The 9383-nt window shown below is 39.8% G+C and overlaps 1 protein-coding gene across 1 annotated transcript in view; it reads left to right on the top strand.

The window, feature by feature from the left end:
• Positions 1 to 259: 259 nt before the first annotated feature.
• The window catches only part of ARHGAP29 (Rho GTPase activating protein 29), a 76847-nt gene continuing 67723 nt past the window's right edge, over positions 260 to 9383 (top strand). Inside the window, exon 1 of the mRNA XM_036849739.1 lies at positions 260 to 338. The gene's annotated coding sequence lies outside the window, so the exon portion shown is untranslated. The remainder of the gene's footprint in view (positions 339 to 9383) is intronic.

Below are 9383 nucleotides of genomic sequence, written 5' to 3'. Positions count from 1 at the left end.
GGCGAAGCTGACAGCCTGCGCCGGGCGCGCGAGAGCCAGTGGCCGGCCCCACCTGCAGCAGGCGCCCGTCCCCGCCCCCCGGGCGCGCGGGCCAATGGGCTGGGCCCCAGGGGGCGGGCCGCGGCCGGGCGGGAGGTGCGAGGCCGGGGGCGGGGCGGCCGGGGCTGGCGTGGTCGTGGCTGTAGCTGCAGGGGCGGCGGCGGCGGCGGCTTGGCCGGGCGTCCGCGGGCCGTGGGGGATGGGAGCGGCGAGCTCCAGCCCTCGGCGGCGGCGGCGGCGGCGGCGGCCGTGAGTGTCGGGCGGGCGTCCGCGTCCGGGACGCGGGATGGAGCGCCGCGGTGAGTGGAGGGTGGCGACGCTCGCTGCGGCCGCGGCCGGGGCCTGGGGTCACCCGTGGCGGCCACCCACGAGTTGCCGTCCAGGGTCCGGGCGGCCCAGGCGGTGGCAGGGAGTGGAGGCGACTTAGGGCTGCGCTGGGGGCTGGCGGCGGCGGGCCGGGCCGGTGTCCCCGGGACTCCTGGTCCTCCGGGAGGGGTCCGACCGGACGAGGGGCGCGGCAGGAACGGAGGAGCGGGGAGGGCAAGAGCGGGCGTTGCAAGGACCGTCGGACCCCGTTGTCCCCAGTTAGGCGACGCCGCCCCGGCCGCTGGGGAGAGGCTTTCGGGGCGGACTTTACTCCCTTTCCAAGTCCCCCTTGAGCGTCTGTAGCCCCTCTCCCTTTTCTAACCACATGCCCTCATCTGCCTTTAAGCGGAGTTCAGGCGGGGGCTCCTTTACTCCTCCCCGCCCCCCTTTTGATTTCCTTAACCGGGTCTTCACATTCGTCTTCTTTACTTGGGATCTTTATGGAAGTTTGGTGCCTTTTTCTGAAATTTTAGTCTGACAAATGCAAAGGCTGAGATAAAATAACAAACACCTCGTGTTCCCTGTCTACCTTTTATCACACTTCGTCTCACCTAGGCCCAGCTGTTTATTTATTTATTTATTTTTGTTGGGGGGTCGGGAATGAAAAGTAGAGAAACACTCCCCTTTCTACCCAAGTGCCCTACTCTGGTGCATCTCTGTCTCTCTTCACACTCCTCCCTCCCTCTCCCACCACCCGACCCTTGTCTCTCACACCCCTGTAGCCGTCCTACACACACACACACACACACACACACACACACACACACACACACACACAACACACACAGGCACGCACGCACGCGCTCGCTAACCCAGCCTGGTCCTAGGGCAAGCCCTGTGCTTTGCGAAATAGAAGTTGACAGGCGGGGGATTGCAGCTACTAAGAGGAGAGGAGAGCGTATCCCTGTGAGTTTGTTTCCCAGGCTGTCCCAGGACTCCTGTTCCAAACCTCAGCTCGAGGGAAGGCCAGAACAAAGTAGCCAGGGACTCTCCTTGTCTTTGAGTCCCTCTGACATTTCCAGGGTCTATCTCGCTTTTTCATCACCACTCCTCTTTAGAAACGAGGGGGAAGGTTTGTTTACCAACTACCCCCACTGGTGGTATTTTGGTTTTTTTTGTTTTGTCTTGTTTGATCTTCGACATCCTCTATCTATTTCTAACGGTGGGTCTTTTAGGAGCTGTTAGGAGGTGAAAGTTCCAAGACGACGGTGGAGCCAAAATAACCAAGGAACTTTTTGTTGCACATTTACCTTTTCCTTTTCTCTTCTTTGTTGACAATTAGTTTCGCCCCTTTGTTCCGTTTGAGGGAGGGGAGTTTCCTGTTCAAGAAAAAGAATTCATAATTAAATATGAAAGTGAATATTTAGAATGAGTCAAGAAATCACAAATCAAATTATGAGTCTTGGAGATTTAAATCCCTTTCTTCAGAGATTTCTATAGGCAGTTGCCAAGAATGCATACTTAGAAATGCTTCCTGATTGTAGGAACTGTGCAAGTGAGGAACCCGGACACTTAAGCTTCATTAGCTTTATGGTACAAATAGCTTTAGTCTCCTGATTCTGAGAAAAGTTTTAGAGTGAATTTGAAGGGAAGTAAGATAGACTTGGGTTGAAAATGTTTCACTCCCCAAATTGGCAGGAGATAAAACTTTGGCTGAGATGAAGAAAGCACTGTTCAGCAAATCTATGGTGGCTGGTCATTCCTGCTCTGCCCACCTCCCTAAAATAGAACATCCACCTAAATTATCAGCACCTTCACTTCCCAGCTGTAAAAGCCCTTGACCTAGGAATGTGTGCTTCTACAACCACTGCTGTTGGTCCCAGTGGTTAGTATTGCATTGAACAAAGCTCATGCCCAGAAGGTACCCTGGAAAGATTTTCATTCCTGTACCATTGGTGATTCATTCAGCATTCGCTCAGAAAATTTAGTGTGATCCCACTCTGTGTTAGACACGGTCCTGTGGAACCTTTCAGTCTATTGGGTAGAAGGAGACAATTCCAAATAAATAGGGCCCAAGGCATAGTATCTTGGGTTACCTGAGGAAAGTATGTTGAATGTCCTATGGGAAAGTTAAAGGGATGATTTATTTTCAGTGGAGGGAATGAAAAGGCTTCTTGGAAGAAGTGATGTTTTGTGTGAGATTGAAGTTAATTAAGAGAATGATTTTAATAAGCACAGAAGGCAGAAGGATCCTTCGGGGCAGAATTGCTGGTTATCTCTAATACATATAAGGATGTCACTGATCAGCTTCCATGATTCTGCTTTGAAGGCTATTTTGTTTGTTTTTAATTTCCCACCTCATCTCCAGTATGATGATGAGCCACAACACAGAAAGACACATTCATGTGTAAAGAAACAAGGAGGTTTAAAAGGAAGGTCAGGAACACGTTTCGATATGGTGAGGATTTTTGTGGAGGGTTTGCATTTTCTTCCTTGCCTTTATCATTACTCTGATAAGCAAAAGAGCCATTTGATGATATTGCCTCCCTAGGATAAGGTTTTTTTCTTTTTCTTAAAAACTGTTCCAGTATTTGTCACTGAGAAAGTTTTCAAATACCATAGTCTTCCTTTCTAAGGAAGAAGATGGAAAATATTTTGAAAAATATTAAGGGAGAGAGGAAGTTGAATTTGAGGGATTATTCAAACAGAACCTTCTACAATTTTACTTTTAATTTACTTATCTAATATTCATTGAGCACTAAAAAATGATAAGAGCTTTTTATACACTATGAGTGAGCTTTGACAATTGTATACACTCATGTAATGCCCGTAATCAAGATACAGAACATTTCCATTACTCCAAAAAGTAATGCTCATTTGGAACTCCCCCCACCTCCCACACTACAACCCCGTCACCAGGCAACCATTTGTGCTTTTCGTTACTAAAGATTAGGTTCATCTTTTCTAGAATTTCATGTAAAAGGAATCATACAGCATATATTCTTTTGTGCCTGACTTTCATTTGGCCTAATGTTTTTGAGATTCACCCATGGTTTTTTTGCTATGTCGCAGATATTTATTGTTAAGTAGCATTTCATTGTAAGGCTGTATCACAATTTGTTTAACCATTTATCTGTTGATGGACATTTGGGTTGTTTCCAGTTTTTGACTATAATGCTACGTACATTTTTGTACAAGTTTTTGGATGAATGTATTTTTCATTTTGGGAGGGTATATAAAAGAGTAGAATTCCTGGGTTGTATGGTAAATGTATGTTCAACTGTATAAGGAACTGCCAGGCTATTTTCCAAAGTGGTGTGTACCGTGTACAGCAGCAGTGCGTGGGAGTTTTAGTTGCTATAAATCCTTCCTACACCAAAGTTGGTATTTCAGTCTAGCTAAAATTGAGAATTCCAGTAGATATTTAGTGGTATCTCATTGTGGCTTAAATTTGCGTTTCCCTGATACTAATGATGTTGAGCACTATTTCATGTGCTTATTGCCCAGTTGTGTATCTTCTTTTTTGAAGTGTCTGTTCAGATCTTTTACTTATTAATTTATCGTGTTGTTCACTGTATTATTGAGTTGTAGGAGTTCTTGATGTAATTTGAATACAAGTCCTTTGTCAGATATTTTCTCCCAGTTTGTGGGCTTAACACAAACCGTGTCTTTCAAAAAGCAGAAGCTTTAAATTTTGATGAAGTCCAGTTTACCAGTTTTTTTGTTTTTTTTTTTTTATGGTTCTTGGTTTTTGTGTCTGAGAAATTGTTCCCTGGATTTTCTCCCAAGTTTTCTTTTAGAATGGGGATCCTCAAACATATTCTTAAAGGACCAGATCATAAATATTTTAGGCTTACAGGCTACAGCACCTCAACCGCTCAACTCTGCTGTTGTAGGGCAAAAACAGTTATTGACAGTACATAAACAGTTGGGCGTGGTTGTGTCCCCCCATAACTTTTATTTATAAAAACAAGCAGCTGCCTCCTCCAACTCCAGTATTTAAAAGATTGATAGTTTTAGGTTATATGTTTAGGTCTATGACACATGTTGAATTAATTTTAGGGTATGCTCTGAAGTAAGGATCAAGGATCATTTTTTTTCTCATATGGATATCAAGTTATTTCAGCACCATTTATTGAAAAGACCATCTTTCCCCCTATTGAATTACTTTAGCACCTTTTGAAAATCAGCTGATTATATTTGTGGGTCTGTTTCTAGACTCTATTCTATTCTGTTGATCTATGTCTATCTCTATACCAATATCACACTGTCTTGACAACTGTAGCTCTATAGTAAATCTTAAAATCAGGCATTGTGAATCTTCCAAGTTTGTTCTTTTTTCAAAAATTTTTTGGCTGTTCAGATTTTTTACATATTTATATACATTTTACACTCAGCCTATCAATTTCTATAAAAAAGCCAGGAGGGATTTTGTTTGGGATTGCTCGAACCTATAGGTCAACTTGAGAGAAATTAAAGTCTTAACAGTATTGAGTCTTCCAATCCATGAACATGGCATACTTATTGATTTATCCAGTTCTTTAATTTCTTGCCACTAGTGTTTTGTAGTTTTAAATTTAGGATTTTGCACATGTTTTGTCTAATTTATTCCTAAAAATATCTTGTTTTTTGATGTTATTATAAATGGTATTAGTTTCTAAAATGTCACTGTCCAATTGTTTGTTGCTAGTATATAGAAATAAAATTGATTATGACCTTGTAATCTGTGGCCTTGCTATATTCATTTATTAGTTGTAGTACCTTATTTATAGGTTCCTTAGGATGTTTGAGGTGCACAAACATGTCAACTTGTAATAAAGTGTTTCACTTCCTCGTTTTCAATCAGAGTGTATTTTATTTCTTTCTCTTGTTCTATTGTACTGGCTAAGACCTTCAGTAACAATATTGATCCTGATCTTAAGGGGAAAACATAGTCTTGCATTATTGACTCTGATGTTAGCTGTAGATTTTTGTAGCTGTCTCTTATCAGGTTGAAGAAATTCTTTTCTATTCCTACTTTGGTGACTGCTTTAATCATGAAAGGTTGAAGAATTTTGTCAGATGCTTTTTGTGCATCTGTTAAGATGATCACATGGTTTTTCTCTATTGTATATTAAACTAAGCTTTATTCTTGGCACAAACCCTTCTTGGTTCTAATGTATTATTCTTTTTTATATATTGTTGGGTTTGACCTGCTAATACTGCGTTAGGAAATTTGATCTGTAGTTTTCTTGTAATATCTTTGTCAGCCTTTGGTATCAGAGTAATGTTGACCTCATAAAATGAGTTGGGAAGTTTTCCTGCCTCCTCTATTTTCTGAGAGTTTTTGTAGGACTATTTAATGTGGTTCAATAGACTTCATTAGCGAGGCCATCTGGGTCTGCAGTTTTCTTTGTGAGATATTTTAAATTATGAATCCAGTTTCTTTAATACATATAAGGGTATCCAGATTTTCTATTTCTTGTGTTAGATTTGGTTATTTGTGTTTTTCAAGACATTTCTCCATTCTATCTGTGTTGTTGAACTTTTTGGCAAAGTTGTTTATAACATTCTCTTGTTTCCCTTTTAATATCTGTAGGGTCTGTACTGATGTTCCTTATTTCATTCATGATATTAGTAATTTGTGTTTTCTCTCTTTACTTTTTGATCAGTTCAGCAAGCTATTTATCTATTTAATTGATAATTTTAAAAAACCAACTTTTAGTTGAATTCATTTTTTTCTCTGTCATCTGTCTTCTATATCATTGATTTCTACTTTTACCATTATTTCCTTCCTTTTACTTACTTCCTGTTCAATTTGCTCTTTGCTTTCTAGCTTCTTAAAGTGGAAGCTTAAACCATTGATTTTAGGCCCTCATTTGTTTCTTTTTTTTTGGCTGCATTGGGTCTTTGTTGCTGAACATGGGCTTTCTCTAGTTGCAGCGAGCGGGGGCTACTCTTTGTTGCTGAATGCGGGCTTCTCATTGTGGTGGCTCCTCTTGTTGCAGAGCATGGGCTCTAGGCACGCGGGCTCAGTAGTTGTGGCTCAGGGGCTTAGTTGCTCCATGGAATGTGGGATCTTCCCAGGCCAGGGATCCAACCCGTGTCCCCTGCATTGGCAGGTGGAGTCTTAACCACTGTGCCACCAGGGAAGTCTCCCTCCTTTCTTTTTAATAAAGCAACTAAAGCTGAATATTTCTCTAACCACTGCTTTTACCGTGTAACTTACCATTTTGAAATATCGTGTTTTCATTTTTATTCAGTTCAAAATATTTTCAAATTTGCCTTGTGAAAATTTAACCCATGGATTAGCTAAAAACATATTTTATAATTTCCAAGTATTTGGGGATTTCCCGATTATCCTACTGTTATTTATTCCAAATTTAATTTTGCTTGGGTCAGAGAACATACTGTATGATTTCAATTCTCTTAAACTTATTGGGACTTATTGTATGGTCCTACATATGGTCTTAGAGAATATTTTATGTGTATTTGAAAAGACTGTGTATTCTGTTGTTGGGTAGAATTTTCTATAAATGTATATCAGGTCAAGTTGGTTGATAGTATTATTTAAAATTTCTATATCCTTACAGATTTTCTCTTATTCTTTTTTTTTTCTTGTCACACATTTTTATTTGATCTACTTTTTAAAAAATTTAATTTTTAAAACAGCAGGTTCTTATTAGTTATCTATTTTATACATATTAGTTATATATGTCAATCCCAATCTCCCAATTCATTCCCCCCCCAGCTCCCCCACCCCCGCTTCCCCCCTTGGTGTCCATATGTTTGTTCTCTTATTTGTTCTCTTATTTGTTCTATCAGTTAATGAAAGAGGATTGTTGAAATCTTAACTATCATTGAGATTTGTCTGTTTTTCCTCACATTTCTGTCAGGTTTTTCCTTGTATATTCTGAAGCTCTATTTTTAGGTGCATATACTTTTAAGATCATGTCTTTATAATGAATTGACTCTTTTATCATTATGAAATGTTACTCTTTATCCTTAGTAAAATGGGTTGTTTCATATAATACAGCTGCTTCTGCTTTCTTATGATTAGTATTTGCGTGGTATATCTTTTTCTGTGGTTTTACTTTCAACCTATCTGTGTCTTTATATTTCAAGTCTGTTTCTTACAGGCAGTATGTAGTTGAGTCTTAAGTTTTTATCCAATTTGACAATCTCTGCCTTTTTATAGGGGTGTTTAGAGTATTTATATCTAATGTAATTATTGATATGATTGGGTTTAAGCCTATAATCTTGTTGTTTGTCTTTAATTTTTCTCATCTGTTCTTTGTTCTTTTTTTTCTTATCCTGCCTTTTTTTTGGATTAATTTTTTTAAATTCCATTTATGTCCACTGTTGGCTTATTAACTGTACCTCTGAAGATTTTAATATACATTTTTAACTTATTATAATATACCTTCAAATAATATTATGCTATTTCACATATAATGTAAGAACCTTACTTTCATTTTCCTCCTCCCTTAATTTTTGCTATTGTGATGCTTTTTGCTGTCCTGCATATGTTGTAAATGCCACGCACATTGTTATTACTTTTGTTTTAAATATCAGGTTTTTTCCCAAAGAAATTTACAAAATGAGGCTTGTTTTGAAGATTTGTTGGGGTGAGTCTAGAATACTATTTTAGTAGGGCTGGGTTAGATATACTACTAACACATGTCCTTCTGGGATCTCTCCTTGAGTATTCAACAGGTCTTTCTACTTTGGCTGATGAACACTCAGAGGTCTCCCAGCCCTGCGAGAGCCCTGGGAATTGTTCAGCTACAGGTCCCTGGAAATTCTTTGTCTATCCTTGTGGGGATTCACCCTATACATATATAGCTTTGTATTCAGCAAGAAAATTAAAGAGTTGTCTATGCAAATTTCTGGAGCTCTTCCTCTGCCTACCTTCTTCCTATCTGGTACTCTGTCCTACAGATTCCAGCTGTCCCAGTCTCCCTGAACTATGATCCCTTTCTCCTCAACCTAGCAAGAGTACCACACTCTGTTTGGCTTCCTCCTTGCATGCCATGGTCTAGAGTGTGTCTCCAGGCAGAAAGTTGGGGTGACTGTAGGGATCACCTCATTTGTTTGTGATCCCATCTCTCCAGGATCACAGTCCTGTGCTGTTTATAGTCTGTCTGAAAACAGTATCGTGGAAGGGCAGGTCTGATCTCATTTGTTCTTGCACTTGATGTATTTAAAATTTTAAGACTTTTTTTTTTTAAATCTGGAGATTTTCTTTTCATCGTTTTCCTTGCAATTTATTTGTTTAAGAAACGTTGTTTGCTCTATAAAATGACCCACAGTCTAGATTTTACTGAGTGCATCCTGTGATGTAATTTAACATATTCCCTTGTCTTCTGTATTGCTTATAAAGTGGTAATTGGGTCTAGAGCCAAGTTTCTCGACCTTGACACTCTTGGCCATTATGGGGATGGGTAATTCTTTCTTAGGGGTAGAGGTAGGAGGGCTGAGGCATGCTCTGTTGTGCAGGTAGGATGTTTGGCAGCATCCCTGGCTCTATTCACTAGATGTCAGTACAACTCCTTCCCAGTTGTGACAATCAAAGATGTCTCCAGACATTGTAAAATGTTTTTAGAACCATATTCTGTTATGAAAAATAGGCTACCTAAACTACAGAATCAACTTCAGGAATATGAAGATCCTTACCCAGCAAAAATAGCAATACTACCTATGTTAACACTGAAGAGAACACATGAAAAAGATTTTAACAATATGCAAGTTGAGGCTTCATAGAATGACAGAAGAGCAATATCACAGAGGATGTGTTTCTGTTTTAGAAGGGAAAAATACTTGAGACAATAATAACGTAAAACGGTAAAAACACAATTTTAAGATGTTGGACTTCTACAATAGATATACAGATGGTTTTACTTTTTCTTTTTTTTTTAACCCTTTATAATTTAATTATAAACCAAGAATTTTGGAGTTGCAGAAAGGTATTGTTTCAATAGTGTACTTTTCATACTTGAAACTTACTTGTGTGACATAAAATTTCTTTAAACAAATGCAAGTTAGGGGGAATTAATAAA

Source organism: Balaenoptera musculus, chromosome 1 (genome assembly GCF_009873245.2).
Source record: "Balaenoptera musculus isolate JJ_BM4_2016_0621 chromosome 1, mBalMus1.pri.v3, whole genome shotgun sequence".
Classification (NCBI taxonomy): domain Eukaryota; kingdom Metazoa; phylum Chordata; class Mammalia; order Artiodactyla; family Balaenopteridae; genus Balaenoptera; species Balaenoptera musculus.
The sequence above is the reverse complement of the archived record's forward strand: the minus strand, read 5'-3'. Positions and strand labels throughout refer to the sequence as shown.